Below are 17,597 nucleotides of genomic sequence, written 5' to 3' on the forward strand. Positions count from 1 at the left end.
ATGCATATAACTTCATGATGCGGATTTGATTTGAAGGCCTCCCAGCATTTAAGGAGTGCAAGTATAGGTTGTCTCTGTGTATAAGATGAGAGGACTTCCAGTTGGTCAGATTGAAGACAGTAGCCGAGGGTCTGTTGCTTCAGCTACGACCACGAGAAATTTAAACTTGCACACACAGCCAGTTTTGAAAAAGACAGTGGACTGTGATAATCAAAGTGAGGTCCTGAAGTATCACCTCCTGTTGGAGTCTAGATAAAAACATTGAGAGAAAGCAGCTGTTTGTGTTGTTTCAATGCAAGGAGAGTTTGGATTGCGGCAGTTATCAAGGACATCTGACTTGCTTATCCTTTCATCCCTGGGGGGAAATCCAGGGCAGATACACACAGCAGGAGGCAGGTGGATGACAAAGAGAGAAAAAGAAGAAGGAAAGCAGAAAATGCCTTCTGAGGGTGGAGTTGATGTGAGGAGGGGTTATTGGAGGGGTGAAATGGAGAAAGGAAGCAGTGGGAGGGAGAGATACACCGGCTATAATCTGAATCACATGGCAGATGTAAAAAAAAAAAAAAAAAACTGCCTCTCTCCTATAATCACAGCAATCTAGCCCTGGTTTTTTTCATGCTGCACATTAATATATATATTTCTTTGTAATTCAAATGCAACAGCAAATAGGGTGAAGTACATTTCCTTGACCTGTGTGGAGCAGTAGCCTTGCAAAACAATCCACAAAAAAAAATCTGGTCAATGAAATGCATAGCTTATGTTAAGGGGGAAGCAGGCTATGTAAGAGATGATTGGCAGTTATCTGCTTCACTGAGACATCAACATGAACCCTTCCTATGCTTTATTGGCTGTGTGTACCACTTGCTTGGCTGTCATTGGTCTCTGTCTGTAATTCTTTTGAGTAAGATGGGTGTGGTTCTGAATTGTTTAAATTTTCCCTCAACTTTCAAGCAAAATCGGTTTCTGAAAACAATGACACAAGAAGTCGGCCGTGATATCAAATTACCACCATCAATCATACTTCAGTGTAGAGGTTTGGAAGTTCACAGGCATTCATGTCCTATTTTAATCTTACTGGCCTGAATCAGTTTTCAAGTGGATGTTTCTAGACTTGAATATATCATTGTCAAGCAAATTTTAAGCAAGCCCATTAAGCGTTGCAAAAAAAAAGCAAAGTAGTTGTGTTTTCCATCAACTGGTTTGGAGCAAATTAGCTAGCGCAATAGGCTATGCATTGCTGTAATTTGCCAGTAAACCGAGCAGGTTTATAAGAAATAGAGGTTGCTAACTGCAAAGAAAACAAGTTGCCTTGGCCACCTACCAATCTACGAGAGAACAATGTGAGAGGTCTTTGGAGGTATATTGAGGTATTTGGTTCAGTTGAGCAAGTTTTAATTATTCTTTAATGTATGTGAGTATTGGCCATGTTTTATGCTGTCTGGAAACAAAGACACGTTAGTTACATATAATTCAAGAGGACATCGACAGTATTTCCATATCCTATTTAGTACATCAACTCTTTTTTGACAAAGGCAAAAACCACCTCAATTGAGTGTAACTGTTTTTTATGCGATTGAGGAAGTTTTTTTTCAAATTTTGCATTTCCATTCAGCTTTCCTAATGTGATTTTTCAGAATGTGCATAAAACAGGAGAGTGGAAAACCGACTAGTTAAAAGCTGAGCTTTCCAGATATATTGTGGCTGAGTGAAGCTAGACCAATAGGGTGTTCCAGGCAGAACCAAACCCACCTGAGAAGGGACGTAGCACTGGTCTGCCCAGGAATACCTCTTTCTGTTGTGTGAGTGGTTTAATTCTGATATTGACCTAGCAAAGTCTAAATCTTATCTCACGGATTGTCCTTTAGGAAGAAAAGCCTGGCATTAGGCCTACATTATAGGTTTTACCCACACTTTGGGCTGCTGGAAAAAAAATATCCACCACCTCTCACTCACCTGCTGATGTTGTTGATAGAGATGGATGGATGGAAATGTCATATAACCCTGAGTGTTGATTAGTCTTATGTTCTTTATCAAACAGTCTATCAAAGCTAGGACACTCAGAGCCAGCCCTGCATCCTTTCTGGCAGGGCAGGTCTCTGCAAGGATTTATCATTCCCAGTGCAGGCATAGTGGACTTGACACTAGGTGTTTTGTGTGCGTGAGACAGAGCAAGAGAGAGACCTTGAGAGAGAGGGGAGAAGTGAGGATGGACAAGAGAGCATGTGGCAGCTGTGGCTCAGCTGGTTAGGGAAGAGAAAAAGAGCCTGGAACAGATTCATCCCAAGGCTTGTTGCCCTACATGCCTTTGCACACATACACACACTGCTATGGGTTCATTTGCTTATCTTTCGCAGTGTTGGGAGTGCAGCACTGTCTTTTCTGTCTGGGAAACAGAGTCATCAGTCTGTGGGAGACATTCTCGCTGCTTTAGATAAGGCATGATCATAGCCGTATCCGTGTGTATATTTCCCATATCTCACTTCTGTCAAGGAAATTTGTATTTTTTTACAATTACATACACAATCATATTGTCTTAATAAAAGATTTTTTTCTTCTAAATAAAAAATTTGTCTATATACACATATTGAAATCTGTCTCCCCCCACCTTATATAAAAACAGGACATCATTTGTTTGTGTTTTCTGTAAACAACTCTGTGGTCATCCTTAACGGCTTCCTCTCTCTATATATGCTTTTCTCTACATTTGTGTCTCTGTTTCTCTTTCAGTGTAAAGTGAAAGAGTATGAAGCAGTAATTAATGGCATCAGCCTGTGTAGCAAGAACTATCATCATTTTATCTTAACACATCTTAAACCTGCTATTTTCTGCCTTGCTGGTAGAATTGAAACATGCAGTCTAAATAATTTCAAGAACTATAATCCATAATATAATAATGTGCAGATATTCCGCTTTACCCTTTTTTTTATAAATCTGCCATACTGAACTTTTCCTAAATACTGCTCTCAACTAACTTTCTGTATCATGAAACATGATCACCTGAGACAGAACAGGGAGAACAAAATTTGTGTTATTATTTTAGTATAGGCTGATAGTGTTCCCTAATGGAAAAGTCTCAGAAAATGCAGTTTTAATAAAGCAGTGGTTCCCACAGTGGGTGCTGAGCATGCTGGGATGCCTTGAGGACAGTTCAAGGGTATTGTATGTTTTAATAACTATTCACCTAAAAAAAAAGTTGATATTTACATGAACTACTGTATGTTTATTGTTACACAAGAAAAAGCAATAAATATCTAAATCCTCATATTAAAACAATGTTTAATAGGCAGGTATGCCACAGCTAACAATATGACAAATAACTGTTGCATGTTGTCATAATAACATACTTTCTGGTTTTGGACTTTCAGAAGATCAGTGGTCAGAAAAATTGTGACCTATGAAAAGATGTGACATTGTACAGGGCTCAAAGAAATGTTGAAACATCTGACCCCTAACACAGTCTGAGTCAACCAACCAAATTCAAATCAGACTGAACTTGGCTAATGACTTAACAAGACAAGTTTTGGAGGTCTACGGAAGACGGATATCCATTACTGTGTTATAGCACATTCACTGTTGTATTGCCACGCTGTTCACTCACTCACTTACTGTATGTACAGTACTGAATAACAAGATGATAAGGCTTCATGACAGATTTGTTCTTTGTACATTGTAATTAGTTCATCAGGTGCATTGGAGTGTGTAAGCATCCTGTCTGTTAAGTTTTTTTTTAGATGTCATTAGAAGTCATTTATGTATTATCTCTGTGCATCTTGTTAAAGTATGCACCCCCTCCCTATCTCTAATCTCTTGGGGTAATGGTAATTATGCTGCCAGTTAAGCGCTGGGAAAATGTCCGCTCCAACAGTAACTCATTAATTCACTATATATTCTGCCCCACAACATGCCTATTGTGGCAAAGTCCTCAGAAAGCTTGGGAATGCCATAGAGTGGGCTTGGTGCCTTGATTCATGGCGCCATGTGATTGTGACAGACTATGAGTTGCGGTTCAGAATTGCGTAGTTTCAGATGTTGACATTTTAAAGTCATAATGTTTTTTATTTCTGTGTCAAATAATCCAACTGCGTGCTCCAAGTGTATGTTTAAACATTCACATGCTGCTCTTATCACCATAATTATGAGTAGTCTTTGCTTTTACATTGTGTGTGTGTGTGTGTGTGTGTGTGTGTGGTGGGGGGCTGCTGTACTCGACAAGTTTGGCTTTTCAATATAAATATTCTACTACTTTTTTATTGTCTTTAATTGTTAAATGTAACTGTGACTATGTTGGGATGATATGCCCTAAATATGAATAATGTGATTTGATTAGAATACATATAGGTCAGTAAGGGATTCATAGTGTTGATAATTTGATGTTTTTAGTTTGATGTCCAGCCCTGACTGCAACCTCTGAGGTACTTCAGACAACTAATGTCTTATCACAATACATAGAGCAAACTATGGCTTCCGTCACTGATCACTGATACTTGTCACTGCTATTTTTATTATGGTTCTCTAATTTTAAATTAACACGGTCACATTTTATTATCACTTATAATTCAGTTGTGTTGTTCTCTGGCCTTGCTTTTGTTGTCAGTGAGACAGAAGTAGGAAAAAGGATTCAAAATTAAACAGAGAAGGGGATTGTGGCATAGAGATCCAGAGTGTGAGGTGAGGAAAAGGTAAGGGAAATCTTTTGAATTGAGAAACAGGCAGAGTGGAGAGTTGGGCCTTGTCTCCTTATCTGCACATTCCTGTAGAGTGTATGTGTGTGTGATGGGAGGGGTTGGGTGGGAATACTGATAGTTGTATGTGTGGTGATTGGCAGAATCCAAAGGTTCCATTGCTGGATCTGGTTATCTTTCTCAATGCCTTGGCTTGCAGTTTGTATCCACAGACACAAAAACAGAGTGTAGGGTGTGAGTGTGTGTGTGTGTGTGTGTGTGTGCAGAGATTGAAGACGCCCCAACTCAAGCTACTTTCCTGTATCTGTATCACGTGGGCTCCGCCACTGCCACGCCTCATTAGGAGACTAGCGGCACGTCCAAATGTATTGATCCAATGGGAGAAGTTAACGTGAACTCAGATTATAAGCGATCCTTTTGCCCCATAGTCACCAAAGTAGATATTGGACCCATTTCTCACAAGCCAAATATCTCAAGAACAATCTGACACTAAAATGGCATTTTTTCAGATGGATACATCATTTGTTTGAGACCTGTTTCTGTCTCAGGACCAATCTGTCGTGAGATCTGGCAATACAGAGAAGCTAACAAACGCCCTAACAAAACTAATCTCACCCATGTGTCCTTTTAGCATTCGATACTTCCTCATATTGACTCCCTTATAATAACCCACATATACTGATACTAGTGTGAATAAGTCTGAAATAAGTTTGATAAGCCAAAAATGCTGATAACAGTGGTCATTAGATCTATCTCATCTACAGCTCAGGCTCTAATCTTTCTAATTTACCAAAATATTAACCAAATGTGATTCATTTTTTATTAGTTTATTGTGTTTTCCATAAACAACTCTGTGGTCATCCTTAACGACTTCCTCTCTATGTATATGCTTTTCTCCATGTTTTTGTCTCTGTTTCCCTCTTTTAATGTAATGTAAAGAAAAGACTAAGTACAGTAATTAATGACATCAGCCTGTGTAGCAAGAACAGTCTTCCTCTTATCTTAACACATCTTATACCTGCTGTTTTTTGCCTTGCCGGTAGAGTTGAAACATGCAGTCTAAATACGTTCTTTAGAGTATTATTTAGTTCTTATTGTAAGGAAGAAAATAACCCTAATTTCACACGTTGACAGATCATAGTTGCTAGAGACATATCCATGATATAGATTTATGTTATTGGGTAAGCCTGCACGATTCGGGGAAAAATATAAATCACGATTTTTAGCTTATAATGGATATCACGATTCACTGCCACAATTATTTTTTTCATTAAGTGTAGTGTTTGTTGCACACATTATCATGGCAAAAAAACCCAAATTGGCAGTACTGAACAAATATTTTTTGGCACCTATAGCACATTGCGCATCACCACAAGCCTGTAAACATAGAGGCTTCAATGCAGAGAAGGGAGAGCACTGCAGCTCTTGGGAGCACTTTACGATTTCAGTCTATGTTTAAAACTCACAAAAGAAAGTAGTAGCTTTTGGTTATGCAGTCAGCTTGTAAAATTAAATGAGAATCAAAGTCATAAAAAAAAAAAGTTATTTAAAAATTAAATTGTGAACAGTGTTGTTCGGAAGCGCGATTTTATAACGATTTAATAATGATTTAATAACGATTTATCGTGCAAGCCTACTATTGGGTGTCAGTTCCAGCATTGGACCTTTTACCACTGCTCTTAAATACACTCATCGCCCTTGTGAGGGTGAGCACTCAAATCCCAAAAATATGAAGTGCTGCCCGAGAGGCTATAGAAAATGTTTATGAGAAACCTACAGCTTGAGCTAAACCAACAGGAAAAGTAAAACGTCAGAATATCACCACAAGTTACCACTCTGTGACCTCCTCACTGCCTGTCTCTCCAGGCAGAGAAAAATTAGTGTGGTTGAGCTCAGATGACTTTGCTGCTGGGTAAGCTGCACATGAGATGCTAACCTAGCCTAGCTACGTGTCTGGGTCAGTGGATAGCAGAGAACAGTCCGCTAAACATCAACTCTGTGGAGCTGCACTGTGGTCAGTGTAAATAATCAGAGTCTGCACCTGATCCAGAAGCTCAGAAGCTCTCACTTTATTCAAGTGGAAATACATTACCTTTAGGATTTACTTATGATTTTTGATCAAGCATATATGTTGCAAATTGACATAATACAATTAACAGTATAATCATGGGAGATTTTGTGCGTGCATCTTAATAGACAGTTGTCATATATTAAATTAGTAGGCTCCTGAGTCAACCCCATTCAAACAGAGCAGAGCTTTTACTTTAATCATTTTTCCATTGAGTTTTATAAACATTTAACACAACACATGAAGTACTTTTAGTTTATAAATCTGCTTGTACAACTAGGATTAACCAGGGATACCTCTTTTCTTCCCCAATTTTGATTCTCATGGCTAAATATAGTGTGCTAAGCCAGTTTGGAATTTTGGCACCAGTTTGACATTGCACAAAGGTGGTGTTTTTAGCAAGAAAAATACCTGGAGTCGTCAGTGGCAGATGTGATCACAATCACATGTTATTAAAGATTTGTTAAAACATAGACCGATTTATTATCAGTTAAATTGGCAGACAGCTACAACAGTAAGTATGACGCATGTCTAAGACTGATGCTGTAAGGAACCTGCTTCCTAACATTACACTGTTCTCAGTTTCACATTCTGCCATTTGTCCACCAATTCATCTGTCCTTCTATCCATTTCGCTCTGTTTGCTTTCATGAGACAGCAACAGTAGACTTCAGAGGGAAGCATGGCTCAGATTAATGTTTTAATCCAAAAGCCTGGATTATAGGTTTTGTATTTATTCCTATCCTCACTATCTAGCAGTGACTCTGTGTCAGATAGTTTTCAGTTAGAGGTGTGTGTGTGTGTGTGTGTGTGTGTGTGTGTGTGTGTGTGTGTGTGTGTGTGTGTGTGTGTGTGTGTGTGTGTGTGTGTGTGTGTGTGTGTGTGTGTGTGTGTGTGTGTGTGTGTGTGTCTGTGTCTCTGTGTGTCTGTGTGTGTGGATGCACGTGTGTGTGCACGCGTGCGTGCGTGTGTGATGTTTATATTATATTATGTTATGTTGAGAGTCCTGATGGAGGGGTTTTCAGGGAGCTGCATGGCAGAGCGGAGCTGCTGTTTGAGACTAATTAACCCAGGCATACTTAAGCATGTCAGCACAACAGTACATCATTGCTGACGGAGGCTCTACATCATCATCAACATTGTCATCTGCCTATTGGCTACTTGCCCTCATCTGCGTACCCATATGTTTGCACACACTTGCAGCCCTCTCTCCTCCCTTAACAGTCACAACCTGCCCTAAAAATGGCTGCTGCTAAATTCATCTGTTTAATAATGACAGAAATTTAGTTTGGTTTGTTATTTTATGTGCTCTCCACAGGACAGCACAGTACATACACAGTAATCTGAAAGACAGAATGTAAAAGCTTACATTAGAGGCTTTAATACATTTGCATGTGTTTGTGGTTGAGTGCTTGCCCTCCAGAAAGAACTTGTGTGTGTCTCTTATAATGTGTTGTTTGAGTGTACTGCTGCCCCTCTCTTTCCTTTGGGTCCTCTAAGAAGGAAGATACAGCTACCGTGAATACAATTGTCCCAAAGAAGGGGAGAGCTGCTGCCACAGGGTGGTGGTTCTTTAAGTTGCCAGTCTAAGAGTTGATCCCTAAATGTTATTCTCAACTTCTCTCTTTTCCTCTCATCTAATACATGCACCTACCCAGGTTTTGTTGCAGGGTTTTTACCTCTCTGCAGTACACCAGAATGACATTTGAAGCTTTTTTAATTGAACGATAAAGGGCTTATATTTGAGTAGTCCCAGTTGAAGTTGTGCGTGTGTGTGTGTGTTTACAGTAGTGCCTGATAGTGTGACCTTAGTGTATTGAATAAAAACACGGTGAGATGAATCCACCAACTGCCCTCTAAATCTGGAGTGAGACTCTTTAGGTTTCAAGTCGTAAGATGAGGTGAGTATACTAGAAGGGATTTTCAATATTGTGAACAGGGATTTCTCTGGAAGCTGAAGCTATTTCCTGCAAACAGGAAGTGAGTGTTTTCCTGTGGGTGATGTGGCTGCTCTTGCTTACATCCTGCCTCAGGCTATCAGAAAAGAGCAGGCACATTAACCTAAAGCTTTGTCGGGATTTCACCTCACACTTGTTGTCATCTAGACACTTGCTGCTGCTAGCCCCATTGCTCAGTATCTTTACCTCAGAATAATCTAATGTTTGTAATGAATTGTTCTCTCTAAATAGCAGAAATATATATTTTTCTTCCCTTTTCCCACACTTTCATCCTGTGTATCATTGTCAAATACTGCATCTTAGACTTTGTATTTGATACGTGCACTGTGTGAAACATTCCTGTGGTTCAGAAGAAGGGAGGTGGTGAGTAATGGCCTGCTGGACAACAGTTTCATTGGTAAAGCACTGTTAAAGCTTGTATTGTGCTCCATCCAAACCTCCTCTCAGCTCACAACATTACTCTTAATGACCTCAGCGTCACCTACTGCTTTGTTAATTTTCTTATTTTAAGTGGATAAACTTAATTCTATTGGTTGAGAAAAAAACTAGAAGTATTTAGGGATGTGTTTGACAGCACTTAATTGTGTAGTCAATGCTGCCAACTGGGTATAGGGGACCCAGGTCCACATGTTGATGGTTGTTTTTGGCTGAATGCTTCTATTTCCCAAAAGTTCAGTAATATTTATCAGCTGACTTTTCATTTGGTTGCAGATTGAATGGTCTTACAGTGCACTTATTCTTAAGATTTTTGCAGTGTGTACTCAGTTTGTGCAGTTTCTATGTAATTGTGAACATGTTTAATGACTACAAACACTGAGAGGCATGTTTAAAGACTTGCACGCATCATATGACCCTATTTATTATAGCTTTCTTCAGCAGGTTATTATTGTCCATTTCATCATCCATTTTTCCAGTCCGTTCATCAGTATGCCCCAAAGAACTGGATTAGTATCTGCCTTTGAAGAGTCTTAGCGAGCTGTTATCTCCTGTACTGGACTCTGTGGTATGGTGGGCCAGGCAGGGCCAAGCCTGGCTGGCTGTAACTGAACAAGAGGGCCTGTAGTGCTAGATTGTGTGTGTGTGTGTGTGTGTGTGTGTGTGTGTGTGTGTGTGTGTGTGTGTGTGTGTGTGTGTGGTGTGTGTGTGTGTGTGTGTGTGTGTGTGTGTGTGTACACATGTGTGTTTGGTGGCGGTTCTTTGTTTCCCAGCCCTGGGCCTTGCTGGCCAGAGCTCAAGTCTGACTAATATAGATGTATAAATACACTAGGCTGCCGTCAGTTTGTGCAACATCAAGCACACCATTGTTTCACACAACTCTGTGACTTCATAGATAAACCGCATCCTTTGTTACCATCAGTATTTTTATTATTTCTTTACTCCAGAAAAAAATGTGTTCATGTTTGTTTTGGCCCAACATGTTCTGTGGTGTTTGCCTTTGCATGATCTAAAATGTTACCGCAAGAAAGTGCATGAGATCACCAAATTACATTTGACACTGAGCTACCTTTCCACACATAAAATTCCTCTTTGTTGGTTTTTGTTTAATAAGCCACATCCCATTTGTTAAATATTGTCTTTATTAGGAGTAACCCCTGGAGATGTAGCATCCTGTTTTTGAGAGGGTCCTTAATGATAAATAAATATATAGTACAATCATAATTAGACACAACAGTCTGACACAACTGATTGTTAGTAATAATATTAGAAGAGGTGGTATAATGGTGTTGTAGAGGGTTATGGACAGGTACAGTTGGTACTGTAAAAGGAAAACAGGGCATTTTTAAAGGAGTGGAGAGATAAAATGGATTGAATGTTTACAGGTATAATATTCCAATCTGAGGGGGCTTTAAGCCTAAAGGCTTTCTTAGCTTAGCGAAAGATACAGCACGGACAGAAATAAAAGTTGTGTAGAATGCCTCAAGTGATAGGTAGAGGAAAACGGTCAAATAAGCTGTTTTAGATAACTAGGGTAATTGAAATACATTTCAATAGTAGTATACATTTATAAATAAACTGCAACCAATGCTGATGTCTTCTTATTGAGGGTGATGGTAGAGGCAGTTTGTCATACATAATACAATGAATTTTGAAAGGACATCCAAGAAGATATCTACAGATTCTGTTGTAAACAACATTGAGAGGGAGAAGATTAGGGCTGGGTGCCTGATATACAACATCAGCATAGTCCATAATTGGTAACATAAGTTGTTGCTCAAGTTTCTTTCTAACAGTAAGAGAGAAAAAATTTCTGGAGCGGTAGAGAACATCAATACCAAAGTTGATTCTTTCTGAAATCTAATCAATATGAAACTTAAATGAAAGCTCAAGTCTAGCTAAAGTCCAAGGTGTTTGGTAGGGGTGTCACGATTATCCAAATCCCCAGTTTGATTACATTTTTTATTCTAAGGTCACAATTCGATTCTCAATTTTACATAAAATAATGTAGCAATAACAAATATTCAGTCAATTGGAAACTTGACAAATTGTCAATAAAGTAAAAAGAAAAAAATGTACCGACAATCCTGAGGGCAGACGCATCACAATCACCACATGGAGTTTGATGTTTGAAACCCCCAACGTCGTCTTCTAGGCAGTGCTGCCTGGAAGGCACAGTTGGGGGCTTAATACACCAACGAGTCAGCACAACAGCTGAGCAGACCGATAGCAAAGAGGACAACTCAGCGGACGGCATTCTGCTAACTTGTTGCTCTCTCTCTAATTTAACCAATATACAGTAAGCTGCTCTGTTTAGGCTACAAAGCTTGCATGCAGGCTAAATTTCAACCTTGCGGTTTTGTTGGGATAAATCTATAAGCAGAAGAAATATCCACAAGCTGCTAGGCTAATATGCACTGGTAAACACACTGAATATACACACATAGCAGAGCTTGCAAACTGTGGGTTTTGTTTGTTGACAACGTGAACTTTGTCAACATAACTCACTGGAAATTCAAAATGCTTCTACACTTTCACACACTTGTGAAAGAGAAGGGGCTCAAGTTCTTTTGATGGGTCTCTAGCATCTGCGGTTACCATGCTATCTTTTTACTGGCTGTAGCTAAGTTACAGGAGGCTGAATGACTTGCAGCACTTCAACACTTTTTTCTGCTTGACAAGCTGACCGGACGGGACATTGGGGCGTGGCAGTATTGATGATTCTATTTTTTAATTTAATATTCAAGATTGTGACTTAATTTCGGTCAAGATTGTGACACCCTTAGTATTTGGTGTGTTCAGCTTTTTGCAGTGAACTACCGTCAGACCATGTAATTACGCGTGTAACCTTTTAATTTGGATTTGATGGTCTGTGGAATTCCAAAAATCATAATGTGAGATTTGGTTTTCTTAAATAGTAATTTATTTGTTATGAGCCAGTGTTGTAGGCTATTAAAGTCAGACTGCAGAGCTGATTCTATCTGTAATAAATTAGTTTTGGAAGTGTATAATACTGTATCAAAAATTTAATTTGCTGTTGAAATTCACTTGATTAAAGTGAATTGTTTGTGACAGTTGACAATTGACCCTCACGTGGGATTTATGAAATGTTCGTATCACACCAATCAGAGCGTGCGAATGGTCGTACATTGATAAATGCAGCGGCTGGAAACAATCATAATTTAAATATCACATCCCAATAAAGTCTCAGTTTTGAGGTCTTGCCCCTACTATTTACAACATGGCTAGACGTAATCCGGTTAAGAAGCAGCACTTCAGAGGTGGAGATTAAAACCCTCTACATCTCAGTTTAATTTGCAGTAACGTGTGTCCTATTTGGCAACCTAAAAACTGGTATTAGGCTGTAGGAAGAATGCGGAATAGAAAGAGATCACTGATGCGGGCAACAGTGTTGCCGTATTATATTGGACTGAAGATTATTTTTTATATATATATATATATATATATATATATATATATACATTTATACATCCTTGACATATGTATACTCCTAATAGTAATATACAGGCTTATATTGCAATCTCTCAGGCCTACATGTAGGTGTACGTGTCTTTAAATAAACACATGGTAGCGGAGTTTATGCAGTGTTTTTTATTTTACTTTTGTTTTTGTCAGAGTCAGACAACCGTAAATTGCGAGGGGGAGCACGTGTCTTCCCCCCCGTGCTGGACCACCACCCCAAGCCTGTCTCCTGACAGCAGAGGGGTTGGAATAACGAGCCGAAATATGTTGGTCATTGGCAGAAAGAAATTGTTCACTTGTGGCCATTAACGACTTTAAAAGACAAACGAAAACCTGAAGAATAAATAAAAATGTTGTGCATCGTCATGTTTTCTGTATTGAATATCTTTGCAAAACATAACACAATACCTTTTCAAAGCGAGAAGTAATATCCTGTCTCCTTTGTATAGCCCCCAGTTGGGGCTGTGCTGGACACTGCTCTCGGGGCATTGGGTCATCTGGCTCTGTCACTACATTTATGGCGCCCTGTTTTCCTGCGCGATGTTGTGCAGAACCCCGCAGGCTAAAACAATCTTGCAGACTTTTTCTGGCATGTGTAGTTCATTTAATGTATTAAAACCAAACTAAGCAACAGTGTGAGCAAATGAATCCATTTTTTCATGTGATGGGACATGCTACTGCAATGCTACATTACGCAATATACTTAACAGAAAATCTCTGTTTCTCTAATACAGCACCCACTCAAATGTTAAATAAAAATTACAGTAATTAAAACTATGCTATTAATCTCCTGTCTCTTTTATGACTCATACACCTGATTTATGACCTCTCACTGTTACAAGCATGTACATGCTTTTATGGCTTATGCACTCTTACATACTGCCCTCCCTTGCAAGGCTTACAATTAGTGTGTTGGGGTGTGGATGCGTAGGACCGTTTTCCAAGGGTTTTGTCCAGCGAAATATGTTTTACACAAAGATATACAAGTCCTTTATTGTATTAGCTTGCTTTTAAATAGGGATTGGGTTTAATGGTTAGCATTAATGTCTGTGTGTGTGTGTGTGTGTGTGTGAGAGAGATGGCAGGAGAGAAGGGAGCAGGGAATTAAAAGGAACATGTCAATTAACATGTCATCCTCTACAGTTTTATGTGTCCTTGTCTATTGGTACTGTATATGTATGTTGTATAAGCAGTCCACAGCCTTTCTATTTTCCTCATTCTCTATCAGTGCACCCCACAGTTCAAGGACAAGGCCACCTGCCTGCCTGACCGCCCGGTCACATGAGCCCAGCACGCTGTTGTTTCTCATAGTGTAGCCCCGCCTGTCTGCCTGGACTGTTGGAGGAATGAATGGATGAACGGATGGATGAATATATCACAAAACACTTTAAAGGAATGGATGTGTTTGGGAATGTCGGGTGGGAGCCATGGTTAAATGGGTCAGGTCCCTTCACACAAAAGTGGCATTACTGTGGGAGTCGCCAGGGCAGACAAGGGAGGGGGAGGAGGGGAAGCAGAGAAATAGAAGCGGAACACCCAAGCCCTTTGCGCCAATTATGGACATAAATAACATCCACACAGAGCTGGCATGGAAACTAGGGTGAAAGGGTTAACTGTGTATCTTACAGGTTCAGGCCAACTGAAAAGAGAGAGACCTACAGTATGGATAGGTTACTGTCACAGGCCTTTACCTTGATGTGGGATTCAGACTGAAAAAAGACCTGTGTTAAAACAGTGCAAGGGTGCTGCGCTGGTGGTTGTATGTTGTTTAGGTATTGGTGAACAATCAATTATGATCCAGGATGTCCAGATAAGTTACAGATTGATGCGTTTTAAAGGCTTATCAGAAGTCAAACAACTATTTTATCTTTTGTAAGAATTATAAAAAGTTTTAAATAGGAGCAATACAGCATTGTCATTACAAAGTTATCCATCAGGATTGTGCGCTTGCATACATGTGATTGGGCAACGCTGCGCCTTGCTGAATGATGTCGTGTATCAGCACCTGTAGGTCTGGACATTACTCTGACATTTAAAAGCTGTGACTTGTGTTAACAAAGGTTATTGGGGAACAAATTACTCTTAACGTAAATGTGAATATTCACAATAATGAAGTTAAGGGTTGCAACTAAGGATTGTTTTCATTGTTAATTAATCTGTCTAATATTTGTTTATGAATTTGAAACAATTTGTTTTGTTTTCAGAAGTTGTATGAAAATAGTGGAAAAAATACATTCCAAGAGACCGGAATAACTTTGCTTGTTGTGTTCTATTGGTAGCCCCAAACCCAAAAATGTAAAATGTATTGTCTTTTAAGATAAAGAACTGCAGCTCGCATTTAAGAAGCCAGAAACAGCCATAATTTTTGCTTGGAAAAGGACTTTTAATTATTATTATTATTACTATTTAAATAATCGATTATTCAAAATAAACAATTGACTTATGTTTGATCAAATAATTGACTTATGGTCTTATCTCTCAATCAGTCATTTAAAAAGGTAATTCTTACTTGAAACTCAAACGATACAGTTTATTTTTTTTAATCTTTTTTAGACAAATCTTTTTTTTTTAAGAATTTTTTTGGGGCTTTTTTCCCTTTTATTATAGTGATAGTAGACTGGAAAGGGGGAGAGAGATGGGGGATGACACACAGCAAAGGGTAGTAGGTCGGATTCAAAACCCGCGCCGCCCCCTTTTTAGACAAATCTAAGTATCTAGGAAATCTGTCTTTTCTTAATTGTATTCAGTTTTGTCTTTTTCCCAACAAAGCTACAGTATTATGTGTCTGGCCATGTCTAAAAAGACCAGACACTCTCATCAGCTGGCACTTGCACTGTGTCTTTATCATTGCCATTGGCCGCGTTGCAGTGTGAACCTGTTGTGAACTGTGTAGTTAGGTTAAGGAAAGTTGATGACAGTAATGATGATGATGAGTGAGATGGTTTGGGGATTAGATGATGATGATTAAGGGGTGAAGGAGTGAAATTATCACAATGGTAGGGTGGACAGAAGACATGGTGTGTTATTTTAAAAAGCTGATAATAGAAGTTGTAGTAAATGAGCACCCTGACACGTGTGGTGGTGTTTATGTTATTTCCTTCCCATGCCACATTGGACTGTGCTCAGCACTCTGCCACAGACAGCAGTACCATCACTCCTTGCAGGCAGACAGACAGACAGACAGACAGACGAGGACAGCAGTGTTGCTTCATCAACTGGAGGGAAGCAGAGCACTCGAGGAGTTAAAAAAAAACAGGGCTTTGAGACACAGACATTTAGGAGTGTCTGTTTTACCAAATAGCAGTGACATTATCACATTCAAGGTTTTTCCTGCATAGAGAAAGTTTTGGCAACTTCCAAAGAGATTTATAGCCAGCGCCAAAGAAAAATCACCAGCGCCAAAAACGTCTGATTTTCAACAGCCAGCCTCCCTCTCATCCACAGCATATGTTTGGCACATGCGCTGACGCTGATAAGATCGATAAACTGTATCGTTTTGAATGGAACTGAAAGGTAGCGCTAACGGAATCTCCATTTGCAGAGTTCAGGTTGTACCAGACTCTCCCAGTGATCATGCTTCTCTGGGGGACTGGCTGCGCAGCGACAACGCATCAGTACTAAACGTAGACAGTTTCATGACCGGTTAAAAAGGTCTCACAGTCACGTTAAATAGTAGTCCAATTCTGTGTTTTGGTACAGTTGGTTTTAACACCTGATGCGAAGTGTAGGCCTATAGGAGTACACAAGAAAACCCTAAACAAGCACTGTTGTTCCACACCATCTTTCTGCTGTGCCCCATTCACGTAGTGTCACTTTTTTTACTATGTAGGTTAAACTCTGCAATTAATCCGCTGTTCACATGTATGCATGAACTGTGGTGGTCCGTTACACTTTAGGCTCAACAATACTGATAATTGTTTTATCCATATAATGTAGAAAACATTGCACTTCATAACATTTTGTGTCCATAACATGATTGTATTATTGTACAAATTAGCAGTAAAAGCAGTAGCCTATGTACATCAATCCTAGATTATTCAACTTGGAGCAAAACGTTCTCCTCGGCAAATAAAAGTAGCCATAAGCGCTGTTCATAGGCCTAGTGATTAAACAACCTGACTTTAGGATCAGTAGTTTATCTGGACCCATGTCCCGAATGTGGAAGCCTTTTTAGTGCAATACTGAATATAATGATATTCCATTATATTTTGTATTTTGAAATGTTACCTGCCACCAGGAGTTTGCGATTTCCTTGCCATACATATAGCCCTTTTTTCAATAAACTGGTGCCTAAAAAGGTATCAGAATGCAGGAATTTAAGTCTTGTACAAAAAGGCCCATTCTGAAACAGTAAAAACTGACATTCTTATAGATTCAAATTTTTAAGTTTTCTAGCTTTTTTGTGCTTCATGTGGAGTAATATAAAACAAAAAGCCTACGATAAAAGATCATGCATTATGGGAAACCTGTGTGATTTAACTGAATTGAAGCAAAAGATGCCTGCCAAGCATCAGTTTAATCTAGTGTGGCAGGTCAGAGGAGCAGCTAAATACCTTCTTTGCTTCAGCTCTCTCAGATGACCCAGCCTGGAATAATATATGAATGTTTACTCAGTGTTTTAAACCTCAGTCAGTCAGTCAGTCTCTGCCGGCTGTTTACTCATGCTGCTGTTATTCATAATCTTTACACATGTAGACTTTTAGGACTCCCGGACTCAGTCGGGCAAATAAGCAATAGAGTCCACCTTGCTGGTAGCCGAACAACAACTCTGTCTACTGAAACTACACAAAATATGGACACACAAAGTGTGCATGTAGTCACTCTTATCTAAAGTGCAGAATTTTAGGACTTAATGGCATTTTGGGTGTAGGTATGTCTTGCATGCTGGTTGAATATGTACGCATTAAGTTAGTACTCTTTCTCACACAAAAAAACTACGGGTAAATACAAAAAGTCAAATTGGACTGCAATA

The 17,597-nt window shown here is 39.3% G+C and overlaps 1 protein-coding gene across 21 annotated transcripts in view; it reads left to right on the top strand.

The window, feature by feature from the left end:
* Positions 1-17,597, top strand: part of tjp1a (tight junction protein 1a) — a 104,420-nt gene that overhangs the window by 55,655 nt on the left and 31,168 nt on the right. The gene's annotated exons all lie outside the window — the stretch shown is intronic.

Source organism: Etheostoma spectabile, chromosome 1 (genome assembly GCF_008692095.1).
Source record: "Etheostoma spectabile isolate EspeVRDwgs_2016 chromosome 1, UIUC_Espe_1.0, whole genome shotgun sequence".
Lineage (NCBI taxonomy): Eukaryota > Metazoa > Chordata > Actinopteri > Perciformes > Percidae > Etheostoma > Etheostoma spectabile.